Source organism: Cetorhinus maximus, chromosome 9, assembly GCF_964194155.1.
Source record: "Cetorhinus maximus chromosome 9, sCetMax3.hap1.1, whole genome shotgun sequence".
Lineage (NCBI taxonomy): Eukaryota > Metazoa > Chordata > Chondrichthyes > Lamniformes > Cetorhinidae > Cetorhinus > Cetorhinus maximus.
Genome location: NC_135887.1, coordinates 110,467,710 through 110,484,913, shown reverse-complemented (window position 1 = coordinate 110,484,913; position 17,204 = coordinate 110,467,710). Strand labels below are relative to the sequence as shown.

The window sequence follows — 17,204 nt, the reverse complement described above, 5'->3', positions numbered from 1 at the left end:
TTGAGAAAGTGGCAGTGAGCTGCCTTCTCGAATTGCTACAGTCCATGTGTTGTAAGTACACCCACAGTATTGTTAGGAAGGGAGTTCCAGGATTATGACCAACGACAGTGAAGGAATGGTGATATAGTTCCAAGTCAGAATGATGTTTCGTTTGGAGGGGAACTTGCAGGTGGTGGTGTTTCCATGCTGCCCTTGTCTTAGATGGTAGAGGTCATGAGTTTGGAAGACGCTGTTGAAGGAGCCTTGGTGAGTTACGGGAGAACATCTTGTATATGGCAAACACTGTTGCCACTGTCCATCGGTGGTGAAGAGAGTGAATGTTTAAGGTGGTGGATGGGGTGCCTATCAAGTGGGCTGTTTTGTCCTGGATGATGTTGAACATCTCCAGTGTTTTTGGAACTACACTTATCGAGGCAAGTGAGCTGTATTTCATCACACTCCTGACTTGTGCTTTGTAGATAGTGGACAGGCTTTGGGGAGTCAGGAGGTGAGTTACTCAATGAAGAATTTCCAGCTTCTGACCTACTCTTATAGCTGCAGTTGTTGTATGGCTGGTCAAGTTCAGTTTCTGGTCAGTGGTAACCCCCAGGGTGTCGATAGTGGGGGATTCAGTGATGGTAATGCCATTGAATGCCATGGGGAGATGGTTAGATTCTCTCTTATTGGAGATGGTCATTGCCCGGCACTTGAGTGGTGCAAATGTTACTTGACACTTCTCAGCTCAAGCCTGAATGTTCCCCAGGTCTTGTTGCATATGGACATGGGCTGCTTCAGTATCTGAGGAGTCGTGAATGATAGTGAATATTTTGCAATCATCAGCAAACATCCCCACTTCTGACTTTACGATGGAGGGAAGGTCATTGATAAAGAAGCTGAAGATGGTTGAACCTAGGTTACTACCCTGAGGAACTCCTGCAGCGATGTCCAGGGACTGAGATGATTGACCTCCAACAACTACAACCATCTTTCTTTGTGCTTTCTATGACACCAACTGCTGGAGAAACCATCTAATAAACTAGAAGCCTGCCATGCGGGACACTAGAAACCACAAACAATACCTGTAATCAGTAAAAGAGCATGACCTTAATCTGTATCTAATCTTGTATGTGTGTGTTTGACATTATATTTAATTTGGGGTAAGTGTGTGAGAATAAATAACCTTTATTTTTAAACTCACAAAAGCCTGCTACTGGATTATTTAATTGGAATACACACTCCAAGAGTAAGAAAACACATACCTCTTTGCATACAAAACATACCAACCAGGGCAGTAAGACAGCACACACATTCTGTCCACGACACAAGCCTTTTGAACCACTGCAAAGAAGTCACTCACTATCAGCTCTTCTGAGAAAGTAGGGATCTGCAATAAATGGACTTTGAGAATAAAAAAAGCTGCCTTTGCATAATCAAAGATTTGTTTAGTCTTAATAATGTAATTATTTTTTGGCTTCTAATGTGCATTGACAAGATTGTGTTAGCTGACCCAGTAAACTGGGATATTCCAAATAACCTTAAAAAGATCCTCAAACAACTTTCATTTGAGACATAAATCTTGAACAATCAGTGCTGGTGCCATCAACCAAGGAAATGGCAGAGATTGAGCCTTATGGTGTAAAATATTTAATATCCGGAGACAGCTACTTAAAAAAAGAGCAAGGCAATCTTGTCATTTCAATGTGTACAGTTCCCCTCCAAATCACCATGATCCTTATTTTGAACTATATCACCTCCCCTTCATTGTAACTGGGCCAAGATTCTGGTGCTCCCCACCCACCCCCCAAACGCTGTGGGTGTAAATACACACACAGACTGCAGTGGTTCAAGAAGGTGGCTCACCACCTTCTCAAGGGGAATTAGGGATAGCTAATAAATGCTGACCTTGCCAGAAATGCTCAAGTCCCATGAATGAATATTTTTTTTTAAAAAAAGTTAACTCACCTCCAAATCACTGACAACACAATCACCAGCTGCCCTCAACTAATTTCTTTGATAATGGTTAGACATCTTGCTGTTTGAACAAAGATATTCATTTGCTCAATTAAGCTACAATGTGCTTCCACATGAACAGGAGAGCGAGCACATCCTGAGTGGAGCACAGCCAGAGTGGGTATTCGGAATTTGGTGCAAAGCGGGAATTGAACTGGTAAGTCTTTCTCTTTAATTTCTCTTTAATTTTTGTAAGTTCAGTAATCTAGTTAAAAGGTTGGTAAGGTAGCTGACTCAGCTGACTGTGCGACAGTTAACAGTCAATCACCTGAAGCCTGATTAGGGCCTGAATAGGGGTTAATTACTATTTGAAGCTTAACTAGTGGTGAGTTAAGTCAGCTCTATTTAAGAAAGGGACTATCTGGAAGCACGTTACAGTGTGCTTGCACACGAACAGGAGAGCGAGCACATCCTGAGTGGGGCACAGCCAGAGTGGGTATTCGGAATTTGGTGCAAAGGGGACGAGGTGCTCTTTGCAATTTTTCCTTGCTATCCAACTTCTTAAACCTTCAGAGCGTGCTGCAGCAGTAGAGGCTACAAGGGAAAGGAATCACTGGTAAGTAGTGGGTAAGGTATTTACTATTTTAATTGCTTATAATTTAAGATCTTTTTGTGGTTTACAGTTTGTATATTCTGCAGTAACGAGGATCAGGAAAGAAGGGTCCTAGAGTAATTGACTTCAAAGGTTTAATTTAAAGGGATAAGTCATGGCAGGAGCGCTCAAAGCCGTGGTGTGCTCCTCGTGCTCCATGTCGGAAGCCGGGGACATTTCCAGTGCCCAGGACCAGCAGGTGTGCAGGAAGTGTGTTCAGCTGCAGCTCCTAGAAGCTTGGGTTTCAGAGCTGGAACGGCGGCTGGGGACACTGTGGAGCATCCGCGAGTCTGAGAGCATCGTGGATAGCATGTTTAGAGAGGTGGTCACACCGCAGATGAAGGGACTTGAGGAAGGAAAGGAATGGGTGACCACCAGGCAGTCCAAGAGAAACGGGCAGGTAGTTCAGGAGTCCCCTGGGGTCCCGCTCGCAAATCGGTATTCTGTTTTGGAGGCTGATGAGGGCGCTGGTTCCTCCAGGGAGTGCGGACAGAGCCAAGCTTCTGGCACCATAAGCAGCCTGTCTGTATAGGAAGGGAGGAAGAGCAATAGTAATAGGGGATTCAGGGGAACAGATAGGCGCTACTGTGGCCGTCAATGTAACTCCAGGATAATATGTTGCCTCCCTGGTGCCAGGGTCCGGGATGTCACTGAACGGCTGCAGGGCATCCTGAAGGGGGAGGGTGATAAGGCAGAGGTCATGGTACATGTTGGGACCAATGACATAGGTAGAAAGAGGGATGAGGTCTTGCATCAAGAATTCAGGGAGTTAGGCAGTAGACTAAAAAGCACGACCTCACGGGTTGTAATCTCTGGATTACTCCCAGTGCCACATGTTAGCGAGCTCAGAAATAGAATAGCACAGATGAATACGTGGCTGAAGAGTTGGTGCAGGAGGGAGGATTTTAGATTCCTGGATCACTGGGACTGTTTCTGGGGAAGGTGGGACCTGTACAAGCGGGACGGTCTACATCTGAACCAGAGCGGGACTAACATCCTTGCGGGCGGGTTTGCTAGTGCTGTTGGGAGGAATTTAAACTAATTCGGCAGGGGGAGGGGACACAGAATGTTAGCAGAATAGGTACACATCATAATACAGTAAAACAATCAAGTCAGAGGGAGTACAGCTGCAATAAGCTTCAAGGGAGTAAGGCAAGGCTGGATGGCCTCTACTTTAATGCCAGGAGTATTACAGGTAAAACAGATGAGTTAAGGGTGAGGATTGACATGTGGAATTGTGATATAGTAGCCATCACTGAGACGTGGTTGAGGGAAGGGCAGGATTGGCAGCTCAACATTCTGGGATATAGAATTTTCAGGCGAGGCAGGGGAGGGGGTAAAAGAGGAGGAGGACTTGTATTATTATTTAAGGAGTCAGTTACTGCAGTAAGGAGAGATGATATCTTGGAGGGGGCATCGACTGAAGCTTTGTGGGTAGAGTTTAGGAATAAAAAAGGGGCAACCACATTATTAGGTGTTTATTATAGATCCCCAGATAGTCAGTGGGAAATTGAGGAGCAAATATGTACACAATTTGTGGAGGTGTGTAAAAACAATAACAATAGGGTAATTATATTAGGTGATTTCAACTTTCCCAACATTAATTGGGATAGACATAGTGTTAAGGGCTTGGATGGAGTGGATTTCTTGAAATATGTACAGGAGAACTTTTTAGGTCAGTATATAGAGGGTCCAACAAGGGACGGTGCATTGCTGGACCTAATTCTGGGGAATGAAGCCGGACAGGTGGCTGAGGTGGTGGTGGGCGAGCATTTTAGTGACAGCGACGACAACATAGTACAGTTTAATGTTATGGACATAGAAGTCGACAAGTTGCAAAAAAATGTTTTGGATTGGGGGAGAGTGGATTTTAGTAAAATAAGGCAGGATCTGACTAAGGTAGACTGGGAACAGTTACTTGTGGGGAAATCTATAGAGGAACAGTGGGGGGTGTTCAAAAAGGAAACGGGAGGTACAGGCTCAACATGTTCCCTCTAGGGTGATAGGAAGGAGTAACAAGCCCAGAGAACCAGGGATGACCAGAGATATTCAGGCTATGATGAGAAGGAAAAGAGAGGCTTTTAGCAGGTACAAGGGAAGCAAATCAGCGGAGGCATTAGTGGAGTACAGACAGTGCAAGGTAGAGCTTAAGAAAGCAATTAGGAGAGCAAAGAGGGGATAGGAGAAAGCTCTGGCTGGTAACAGTAGGGAAAATCCCAAGATATTCTATAAGTACATCAATGGGAAGAGGATAACAAGGGAAAGAGTAGGGCCCATAAGGGACCAAGGGGGCAATCTATGGGTGGAGCCAGAGGACATCGCTAGAGTGTTGAATGAATACTTCACATCCATCTTCACCCAAGAGAATGAGGATGAAGGTATCGAACTCGGGGAGAGAGACTGCGAGGTTCTTAAGCAAATTGATATAGGGAGTGACAAGGTATTGGAGGTGTTGGCAGGCTTAAAAGTGGACAAATCTCCAGGTCTGGATGATTTGTGCCCCAACTGCTGAGGGAGGCAAGAGAGGAGATTGCAGGGGCTCTGACCCAAATTTTTAATTCCTCTCTGGCCACGAAGGAGGTGCCAGAGGACTGGAGAACAGCTAATGTGGTTCCGCTATTTAAGAAGGGTTGTAGAGATAAGCCAGGGAACTACAGGCCACTGAGTTTCACGTCAGTGGTAGAGAAACTATTAGAGAAATTTCTGAAGGAGAGAACCTATCTCCACTTGGAGAGGCAAGGTTTGATCAGGGATAGTCAGCATGGCTTTGTCAGAGGGAGGTCATGCCTAACAAATTTGATTGAATTTTTTGAGGAAGTGACCAGGTGTGTAGATGAGGGTAGTGCAGTTGATGTAGTTTATATGGATTTCAGCAAAGCCTTTGACAAGGTCCCACATGGGAGACTTATAAAGAAGGCAAAGGCACATGGGATACAGGGTCATTTGATAAGGTGGACTCAAAATTGGCTTAGTTGTAGGTGGCAGAGGGTGATGACAGAAGGATGCTTTAGTGACAGGAAGGCAGTGTCCAGTGGCGTACCACAGGGATCTGTGCTCGGTCCCCTATTATTTGTCATTTATATAAACGACATAGATGACTATGTGGGGGGGAGGATTAGTAGGTTTGCGGATGACACAAAGATTGGCCGGGTGGTTAACATTGAGGTTGAGTGTCTTGGGCTACAGGAAGATATAGACAGGATGGTCAAATGGGCAGATAAGAGGCAGATGGAATTTAACCCTGAAAAGTGTGAGGTAATACACTTTGGAAGGAGTAATTTGACAAGGAAGTATTCAATGAACGGCATGGCACTAGGAAGTTCTGAGGAACAAAGGGACCTTGGTGTGTGTGTCCATAGATCTCTGAAGGCAAAGGGGCATGTTAGTGGGGTGGTGAAAAAGGCATATGGGACACTTGCCTTTATCAATCGAGGCATAGATTACAAAAGTAGGGAGGTCATGTTGGAGTTGTATAGAACCTTGGTGAGGCCACAGCTGGAGTACTGTGTGCAGTTCTGGTCGCCACATTATAGGAAGGATGTGATTGCACTGGAGGGGGTGCAGAGGAGATTCACCAGGATGTTGCCTGGGATGAAATATTTAAGTTATGAAGAGAGGTTGAATAGACTTGGGTTGTTTTCGTTGGAGCAGAGAAGACTGAGGGGTGACCTGATCGAGGTGTACAAGATTATGAGGGGCATGGACAGGGTGGATAGGGAGCAGCTGTTCCCCTTATTTGAAGGGTCAGTCATAAGGGGACACAAGTTCAAGGTGAGGGGCAGGAGGTTTAGGGGGAATGTGAGGAAAGCCTTTTTTACCCAGAGGGTGGTGACAGTCTGGAATGTGCTGCCTGGAGGGTGGTAGAGGCGGGTTGCCTCACATCCTTTAAAAAGTACCTGGATGAGCACTTGGCACGTCATAACATTCAAGTCTATGGGCCAAGTGCTGGTAAATGGGATTAGGTAGGTAGGTCAGGTGTTTCTCACGTATCGGTGCAGACTCGATGGGCCGAAGGGCCTCTTCTGCACTGTGTGATTCTGTGAAAATCCTGGAACTTCCCCCCCAACCCTAACAGCACTGTGGGTGTATCTACACCACATGGACTGTAGCAGTTCAAAAAGGTAGCTCACCATCACCTTTTCAAGGGCAATTAGGAATGGGCAATACATGCTGACCGAGCTAGCGATGCCCGTTTCCCATGAACAAATACAAAAAGAAACAGGCCATTCGGCCCATCTTGCCTGTTCTGGTCTAATCCCACTGTCTACTTCTTTCCGTACCCTTTAACATTCCTCTTGTTAGAGCAACAATCCAATTCTCTCTTCTTAACATTTCTGGGCTCTTCCTCAACATTGGTTTATGACAGCCAACCCCACTTTCTAAAACCCCCTTTGACGATTATAAATTTCTGCTCTGCTCTTTCCAACCTTGCTGGGATCTGCATTTTGCTGCCTACTTTGAGCTTCTAAATTGTTAAAAAGATACCATTTGTCCTTGGCTGCCTCAAGTTGTGGTATGTCCACCATGGGCTGGGAGAAAAATGCACCAGTTTCTGGTTTTACCTCAGGTTTCCAGCAATCACAACATTTTGCTTTTATTACAGTACTGAGCGAGCGTCGCAATGTCAGGGGTAAGCACTGAGGGAGCGTTGCCATATCGGAGCGGGAGTGCTGCATGTTGGAGTGTCAGTAATTGAGGCAGCGTCACACTGTTGACTGGTCACTACTGAGGGAGTGCTGCATTGTTGCAGGGCCATGTTAAATTGTGGCTCCACCTGCCCCCTTAGCTGGATATAAAAGGTACCATGGCCACAATTTGAAGAAGAATAGCTGAGGTCTCCCTGGTGTCCTGGCCAATATCTATCCCTCAATCAACATCACTGAAATAGAATATCCAGTCAATGTTGATGTGGGATCTTGCTGTGCACAAATTGGCTGCTACGTTATTTACATTATAACAATAAATTGCCAGTAAAACGCTTTGGGAAGTCCTAATGTTGTGAAAATTGCTCCATAATTGCAAGTCCTTTACTTTTAAAGCTTCAGTGTGTAAACTGTCTAAATTCTTACCCAATCCGGATAACATTGACTTTCCCTCCCATTCTCAGCTCGGCTCTTCTCCATTACCGCACCCTCGGACTCCGTGACCACGCCCTCTGTGACGTCACCGCGCACTCGTGCGTGCGTGCGCGCGCGGGCTGGGCAGCGGGAGCGGGGACGGCGGTGCCGTCAGGAGGCCGGGAGCGCGGAGCCTGAGCAGGTGAGAGCGCAGCCTGGGCCTGGGCCCGGGCTCAGGGCCCGTCACATCCCGTTGCACCCCTACCCTAGCCCCGGCGGCCCCGCCTGCATTTACTGAGAGTCCAAAGCCTGGCTCTTAGAGACCGGAGCCCCGCCTCAGAAATCAACCCCTCCCCAACCCCCCCGGCCTTAGAGAGCCCCTCTCTCCTCCCCTTCAGCTGAGATCCCCCTCGCCCCCATTGCCCTGGGATGAGTTGCCCCGCCCCCTACCCCGCTTCCAGGGCGAGATGCTTCCCCCCCTCCCCTTAACCAGGGCTGAGATGCCTCCCCACCATTCTTCCCCTGGAGAGAGATGTCCCCCCCTCCCCACCATTTCCCCCTTCCCCTGGAGAGAGATGTTTCCTCCCCCTCCCCCAGCCATTCCTCCTTCCCATGGGTGAGATGTTTCCCCCCGCCATTCCCCCTGCCCCTGCCATTCCCCCTGCCCCGCCTCACTGCCATCACCCTCTCCCCTTGCATCCCTCCCTCCCTCCCCTCCCCCTTGCATCCCTCCCTCCCTCCCCCCCTTGCATCCCTCCCTCCCTCCCTCCCCTTGCATCCCTCCCTCCCTCCCTCCCCTTGCCTCCCTCCCTCCCCTTGCATCCCTCCCTCCCCTTGCATCCCTCCCTCCCTCCCTCCCCTTGCATCCCTCCCTCCCTCCCTCCCTCCCCTTGCATCCCTCCCTCCCTCCCTCCCTCCCCTTGCATCCCTCCCTCCCTCCCTCCCCTTGCATCCCTCCCTCCCTCCCCTTGCATCCCTCCCTCCCTCCCTCCCCTTGCATCCCTCCCTCCCTCCCTTCCCTTGCATCCCTCCCTCCCTCCCTTCCCTTGCATCCCTCCCTCCCTCCCTCCCCTGCCATCCCCCCCCTTCCCCTGCCATCCCCCCCCCCCTTCCCCTGGGTGAGATGCCCACATCATTCATCTTCCCTTGCAGTGAGATACCCTGTTTCCCCCTGCCCCTAGGGTGAGATTCCTCCCTGTTATGGTGTAGTGTTGAGTTTGTGTCATGGGAGTGTTAAAACAATTGGCTTAAAACTCAATCCCTCCACCTCCTATGATCTCCTCATTTCCAGTTGTGAAAACAATTAGTTACAGCAGTGAAATATTTTCATTTTCGGGCTGCGCTGATCATAAACTACTTCTACTGTTTGTGGTTTTTTAAACCCTGAATTAGGATTATTCCTCATTTCCATGTTTCTTTGCCACATATTTCATTTGTATTGCTTTGCCATGTGTTGTTCCTCCAGCAATTTAACATGAGGAAGATCTTCTATTGGTACAGTGCTGTTCATGTCCTCCTAAAGTTGTGTTATGTAGCCAATTCACACAAAGCAAGATACTGCAAAGAACAGTGAGATGAATGGCCATTTAATTTATTCTGGTGGTGATTGGTGTTGTCCAGAACATTGGGAGAACTCGCTGCTCTTCTTGATAGTGCCATGGGAACTTCAAATACAAATCCTCAGTTTACCATTCTTCCAAATGATGACACCTTTCACAATGCAGCACTGACCCTATAACAATGCTGCATTCCCTCAGTATGGACCCCCGACAAAGCAACGGTCCCTCAGTGCTGACCCTCTGACACTGTAGCACTCTCTCAGTATTGAGCCTTCAGCAGTGTGGCGCTCCCTCAGTACTACCCCTCTGACGATATAGCACTCCCGTAGTACTGCAGTGAAGTCAAAGGCTATATTACGTGCTAAATTCTTGGAGTGGGGCTTTAACCTTTTGACTTGTACCCATTTATACCCTCAATAGGCAGCTAACCATTTATACTGGGAAAGTAATACTAACCGTCTCTATGAAGAGGAAGCCAATTGTAAAGGTTCCATTTCAGTCAGACTCATGTTCAATACCTATAATCTCTCAACACATTTTTAAAATGTAATTATTGTGATTGTTTAATCCCCTGAATTTGCTGATTTTACGGCTGAGCTGATACTCAGGTCTTCCAGCAACAGCATCTCAGTAATGTGCATGGCTCCTAGAGTCAAATAACAACAAAAACTTGTATTTATATAGGTCCCTTAACATAGTAAAATGTTTTGATACGTTTCACAGGAGTGTTATCAGGCAAAGTTTGACACTGAGCCACACAAGGTGATATTAAGCAGATGACCAAAAGTGCAGGAGGAGGCCATTTGGTCCATCATGCCTGTACTGGCTCTTTGAAATCAGTCCCACTCCCCTTCTCTTCCAATAGCCCTGTAAATTTCTCCTTTACAAGTATTTACTCAATTCCTGTACTTCTGAATCTGCTTCCATCACCGTTTCAGGTTAATCAGTTCCAAGTGTGAAGCAGCCTGCTGGGGTTTTGCCTTCCTTGTATAGCAGGCAAGTCATGCTGGTACCAGCCTGCTGGCTGTCAGCAGTGGGAACAGTATAGCAACACTGTCCTGGCTTAGACTCTTGCCCACCTAGCTCTATAAACTCCAGCTCATGCAAATCTCAGTTTCCTGTTTTCCCAATCCCCCACTAAGTTACATTAGAGTGTCAACTTCATCCTTGTGATTCAACCCTTGTTCCCCCTTAACTCTGTAAATTCCTCCATTTCAACAGCCCTCCCTCCCTGAACACTGGTTCCTCTGACTCTGCCCTGTTGTGCATCCCACCACTAGCTGTGCCCTCGACTGCCTAGATCCCACTTTCTGGAATTTCCCCCCTCTCTCCCCTGTTCAGAACTTTCTCACGCTTTGATCATCCCTCCTAATCTCTCCTCCTGTGGCACAGCATCCATTTTTTCATGCCTTTCTGAGATGTTTGGGGCCGCTTTTCTACATTAAAGTGTTTATTTAAATGCAATATAAACAGAAAATGCTGGAAATACTCAGTGCCAGGCAATATCTGTGGAGAGGGAAACAGAATTAACATTTCAAGTTGATGACCTTTCATCAGAATTGGTGGGAAAAAAAACTTGTTGATCTTAAAAATGAAACTTGCAGAAACAGTTTCATTTTTTTTAAAGTTAAATTTGCTTCTTGGGCACAAACAACTGAGAAAATGCCTGTGACAACAGCTTCACTCTGCACCCTTTCTGACTGATCTCAATTATTATTCAAAGGATAAAGCAGCTATGCCATTAAAGGATTGCCATCATTGTCACCTGATCAGTTGAGACTGCTACTTTCAATTCAAAGATGTGCTTTATAGTTATTAAAGCAAACCCACAATGAAGAATTTTCTTTCGTAATTAATTTTCTTGCTGTTGTGACAGTTATTTCCACTTGAAGATAAAAGTTGTCTGTCCAGCAAAGAGGAAGATAGGAACTGGAGTAGGGCATTCAGTCCCCCAAGATGGTTTCGCCTTTCAATAAGGTTATAGTTTATTTGGATCTTTACCCCAGTTACCCGCCCTGGTTCCATAATGGCATAAGATTATCTGGTGATTATCACATTGTTGTTTATGAGAGCTTGTTGTGTGCTAATTGGCTGCCATACAACACTGACTAAACTTCACAAGTACTTCCTTGGCTGTAAAGCGCTTTGGGATGTACCGAGGCCATGAAAGACGCTATAAAAATTCAAAGTTGTTTTCTTTCCTTCTAGGTTATCAAATTCAGAAGAAATCAGCAAATGACCGTCCTTAGCTTTTTTATTTAAAGATTACTTAATCACATTTTTGCTGTTTTATGGATGACATTTCAGCCAAATGAGTACTAATGTGACACCCACTTTGTAACTCTTTCGAGTTATCAACAGTCACAGATTGTAACTCTTTCGAGTACATTCACAGTTCTTGGTTTCCAGGAGTGGGACATGAACCCACAACCTTCTGATTCAAAGGCGCGGGTGCTATGAACTGAGCCACAGCTGACACCTCACACCCACTTTGTAGTCTGGCCACTGTTGAGGACTCTTTAAGTGGCACTTTTCAGTAATGAGCTGATTGAGACATGACCTGCTGGCTGTGTCCATTCTCAGCACTGTCTCACTGCTCAGACCCAATGAAGTTATTGGCATTTTCATAGATGCATCTTCAAATGTCAGTCAGAAATTATTCCTTCAATCTCAAAGCATATTCCCCTGTAATTAGAGATGAGGGATTTGTACTTCACAGAAATCTGTAATGCAGATAATTTTGCCAACCTTTGCCATGTAGCGAGCTATAGTGGCAGAAGCCTCTCACCAGGAATGTGCAGCGATAGTGTCTCAAACCACATACAAATAAAGATTAACTACAAGAGGTTCAGATACAGTATATCTCAATCATGGGTTTAGATTATAGCCTCAAAATCAATCCTGGTTTTTTGTTATGGTAAGTAATACAAACTCTTAATTCTATACGCATCTACTTCAGTCTTTAATCAGTTAAGAAATGGTTGTGTGCAGGAGATTCGGTTTAGTTGAGCCCTTGACTTTAATGTGTGATGCTTTAAATAGGTTGACGAATAATTGTAGTATTCTCACCACAGGTTTTCCAAGAAACAGTGCAGTTCATTGCAGGGAAATTCTATCTTTAATGTAAGAAAAATCTACAGAGTGTGCCCTTTCTGCTGCCACACTTCAGGCATTGGATAATATGTAATGCACATTCCTGTAACGCTTAGCAGGGAGAAGCTTATAGATTGTCATTTCAAATGTATGAGCTCTCAAGGAACATAAAATACCAGAGCCACAAAATCTGCAACCTCTTTGTTGATTTGTGCTTGAACAAATTTATTGTTTACTTAACATCAGTTACATTTTGTACGCTTAAAGGAGCATAGATACATACCCTAAAGGAGCACTTTAATGTTTAGAAATAACATTGTTTTGCATGATGATATTTTCCTATCCTTACAAGCTGCTGTGGATACTACACAGGAGACTTGCTGGTACAATATGAAAAATGGTATGTCACACTTTACCTGCCTGTCGCACTTTACAGCACATTCCAGTTTCATCCACTGTCATTTGTCAGGGACCCTGAATATCCGTAAACTGAAATGATAGGACAGGGTAGATAGAAGCAGACAGTTTCCAGCAGTTGAGTGGCCTAGAATGAGGGCAGTAGATACATGCTTAAATGTAAGAGATTAAGAGCAGAGGGCAGGAGAAACTTCTTCACATAGAGAGATCTGAGGCTGTGCTATTTACTTCCTACATTAGTTGTTAAAGTAGAAACTATGTTAATATTCAGGATTAGATTGGAGATATCCATGGGAGAAAATAGGATGAATGGGAACAGACTGATTACATGCAATTAGACCAATGGCCTTTTTCTTTAGCTTGAGTTGGTTAGTGAAATGTTTCCCCCTCTTGTCTGCTGTGGCCCTATGTGGAGTAGATTTCAGCAGCCTCCCTTAGCCATGCAAAATCATGAGTATATCTCTGAAATCTGCCCTTAGAAGACATGCAGACGCAGCCTGCAAATTGATTCTCCCTCTCTAGTTTTCTTTCTCTTTCTGATGAAGGATCTGCCTACATTGGGCTATGGAATGGCATAGATCATGAGCTCACAGTGAGAGACCACATACAAAAACTTGCATTCCATCACACTCTGACACTACAAAAGGAGATTGAGTGTGTTTTTTCTAACTTCCTTTGTAACCCTCTTGCTGGTCTCTGCTTTGTTTCTTTATTCGGCAGCAGCAATGACTATTTGTTAATGCTGATGTTTCCTGACTACATTACCTCGCTGGAGCAAGTCAGATTGACCTACTTGGGAGCACTCTTACCTAAATTGAAAGAGCATGAGTACACACTTCATTCCAGGACCTGAGCACACAATCTAAACTGGTTCTTTTTGTTCAAGGATTCAGATCATTTACAGAATCACAGAACTGTTAACAGTGTAGAAGGAAGCCATTCTGCCCATTGTGGCTGCACCGACATTCTGAGCATTCTGAGCTTCTCCCTATCTACTCTGACCAGACCCCCTCATGATTTTGAAAACTTCAATCGAGTCTCCGCTTAGCCTTCTCCTCTCCAAGGAAAACAGCCCCAACTTTTCCAATCTTTCCTCATAAATGAAGTGTCTCATTTACGTACACCATAAACAACAGCGGCCTCAGCATTTATCACAACAGCACACCACCAACCCCCCAGAGTGCCCTGTGCCATCTTGTAACAGTTCCATTCACAGCTTTCTGTGGTATAGTCAAGTTTTCAGTCCACCTCAGAGGTTTGTCTCCTATGCCTTTTTACATTGTGCTATGGCATCAGAAAGAAGCTTTGCTGAAATCTTAATCTATTACACATACTGGCAATAAGCCTCTGTCACTTGCCAAAGAATTCCACTTATTAGGCAAGACCTCCATCCCATAATTGCAAGGACCTCCTTACTATGACAAAAACAAAAATAGCTGGAAAAACTCAGCAGGTCTGACAGCATCTGTGGAGAGGAACACAGTTAACGTTTCGAGTCCGTATGACTTTTCATCAGAACAGATGAAGAGTCATACGGACTCGAAACGTTAACTGTGTTCCTCTCCGCAGATGCTGTCAGACCTGAGTTTTTCCAGCTATTTTTGTTTTTGTTTCAGGTTTCCAGCATCCACAGTATTTTGCTTTTTTCCTTACTATGACATCCTGTCTTGATATTTCATCTTCCAGGAAGGCTTCAGCTACTTTACTCATGATGGGTGTTAATCTCCTTAATTGCCCCAGTGTCTCTTTTTAAAGATTGGTGTTACATCATCTACTTTCTATTCATAAGAAATAGGAGCAAGGGTAGGCAATTTGGCCCCTTAAGACTGCTTCACCATTCAATAAAATCATGGCTAATCTGATTTCCTGCCTGTCCCCTCATAACCCCTGTGTGCCTTGTAGATCAAAAATATGGCTTACTCAGCTTTGAATATATTCAATGACCCAGTCTCCACTGCTCTCTGAGGTAGAAAATTCTAAAGATGAACAAACCTCAGAGAAGAAATTCCTCCTCATCTCAATGTTAAATAGGAGACTCCTTATTTTTTAACTGTGCTCCCTAATTCTAAGTTCCCACATTGAGGAGAAACATCCTCTCAGCCTTGTACACAATTCCTGTTTTTGATACCCAAAAGATAGTGGAAAGGATGTGTGATTTGCATACCCTATAGAAAGAATGTAAAAAGTTCCCCAGGAGTCCTGACTCAATAAACGGCAGCAAAAACAGATTAACCAGTCATTCACCTCCATTGCTAATAATGGAATCTTGCTCTGTGCAAATTTGGGCTGTTGGGATTGCTCATGCAACAGTGACCACTTTTGAAGTGTTTTGGAATGTCCACACTGATCTTGTGCTATATAATTTGTTTTCCTTCATGATCAATTGCTGGTTGGCGGAGAAAGCCAGAATTGCGTTATGGTGTTGTATTTCTTGCACTATTTTGTATATTTCATTGTCCTCTGTGAACTGTTTGAAAGGACCATTGACAAAACCTTCTCACCTGTTCCTTTCTTTAAACTAAACAGGATCTTTACAAATGACTCAAATCTAGAGCCCGTGGTGAAGACACCCATCAGTTGTCCAGTGATGGGTCAACATATTTCGAATCAAACTCCAGCAGTCTTTAATAAATTGCCCGATCGGATGATGAAGCATGCTGCCCTGGTGAGGGAAAGTGGCTTCCTGACTTATGAGGAGTTTCTCGCCAGAGTGGCAGAACTTAATGAAATGTGAGTTTTCCCCTTACTTAGCTTACAAAATGTGTGTTAACATTTCAAAATGGTAAAAGGGTAGCACCACTGACTTAGGAACACATTTTATAGTACGATGGTGCAGAAGTTGAAATTAATAGCACCCTCCTGCTAACTAAATATTTGAATTGTCAAATATTGTGGTGGTGCCTACACGCTTATGATGATACGACTGATTACCAGAGTCAGTGAGTAGATCATCTGACTGTGTCTCGGTAAAGAATCTTACAGCACAAAAGGAGGCCATTCGTTCCGTTGTGTCTGTGCCAGCTCTTTGAAAGAGCCATCCAGTTAGTTGCAACTGCTGCTCTTTCCCCACAGTCTTGCAAATCTTTTTATTCTCTGCTTAAAAAGAAAAGTTGAACTTTTGCCAATGTGAAGACAGACTGAATTGTATTCTGTTTCCCATTGTACCCTCAATGTTTTCACCATTCATTTTTCCAGTCCAGCGCAGAGTGATTGTGTTGTTATGTGATGTCGGATTCTTTGCACTTCTACGGTTTTGTTTTGCCTCCGACCGTCAGCTGTTCAGGCATGTGGATATTGGATGTGCAGCTTTGAATGAAGGGAGATACCAGGATATTAATTAATGTTACAGGGGACGTTTTCCAACGTTGTGCTTTGATGGCACACCTGATCCATCCGGAGCAAATAGTGGAAACTCAGAGGCACCTTGTACCTGATTTTCCAGACGTTTAAAATTTATGGTCAGAAGGATGTGCATGCTTTTTCAATATGTGCTTCCGGCAGGCAAGGTTGCCCTGTCAAGACCCTGAAGTCAGAAAATGACCCTGCATATTTTCTCATAGGAATTTCAGAATATTCTGTTTGTGTTGAGCTGCTCTCATCTGGAATTATTTTTCTTGTAAATTTTCACGTCAAAGTTTCCTTTCAACTTGTTGTGGTGGGGATTTATTTTCTTACAAACTCATTGCCTTGATATGACAATCCAGTCGCACTTGATTATAAAGTATGAACTCATATCACCTCTTAATCTCTACTTTTTTAGCTCAACATTCATTTTCCCTTGCACTTCAGTTAAGTGTCTTGGGATATTTTTCTACATTAAAGGTGCTATGTAAACGTAAGTTGTTCCAATGATTTAGAAGTGTGTTACATGCTTTCCATGCTTTTGTTCTTCAGTTGTGAAATATTTAATTCCCCCTCTTCACAAAGATATTAGTGACTGAAAACCTGCTCTCAGGCTAATGCTGTTCCTGAGCTCACCATAAACATGCATCTATTCACAGAGTATGCATACCAGCAGGGAAACAGGCCATTCAGCCCAACTGGTCTATGCTGCACATAGGCTTGCACCCTATCAGTATACCCTTCTATGAATAGTAATTGTCCTTATTTCCTGTCCTTTGCCCCATTACTTTCAGCAACATCTGCGATTTGTGCTTTCATCACTTTAATAGCTATGCAAATGTTTTAAGTCAGATTGCATCTATGATTGCAGTACCTATTTTTTTGGTTCATTCAAGGGATGTGAATGTCACTGGCAAGGCCAACATTTACTGGCCTTCCTTAAATGCACTTAACTGAGGTGCAAGGGGAAATGAATATTGAGCTAAAAAAGTAGAGATTAAGAGGTGATATGAGTTAATATTGTGTAATTATGGTGAGCCACCCTCTTGAACTGTTGCAGTCCGTGGTATTCTTACTAAACATTTTTGTGGCAGTTTGATACAACTGAGGGTTGGAAGTCACATATAGGCCCGACTATCTCCCCTCCCTCCTTAT

At 44.6% G+C, this 17,204-nt stretch overlaps 2 long non-coding RNA genes across 2 annotated transcripts in view; one reads left to right on the top strand and one right to left on the bottom strand.

Moving 5' to 3' along the window:
- LOC144684928 (uncharacterized) overlaps positions 1-7,740 on the bottom strand; it is a 33,354-nt gene extending 25,614 nt beyond the window's left edge. Inside the window, exons 1-2 of the long non-coding RNA XR_013577589.1 lie at positions 7,651-7,740; positions 1,239-1,363 (exon numbers count right to left, since the gene is read on the bottom strand). This is a non-coding gene — a long non-coding RNA (uncharacterized LOC144684928). The remainder of the gene's footprint in view (positions 1-1,238; positions 1,364-7,650) is intronic.
- A 38-nt stretch (positions 7,741-7,778) lies between these two features.
- Positions 7,779-15,437, top strand: LOC144684926 (uncharacterized). Its single transcript, XR_013577588.1, has 3 exons — positions 7,779-7,840; positions 9,921-10,066; positions 15,234-15,437. It is a non-coding gene; the product is annotated as an uncharacterized LOC144684926 (long non-coding RNA).
- The last annotated feature ends 1,767 nt before the right edge of the window (positions 15,438-17,204 follow it).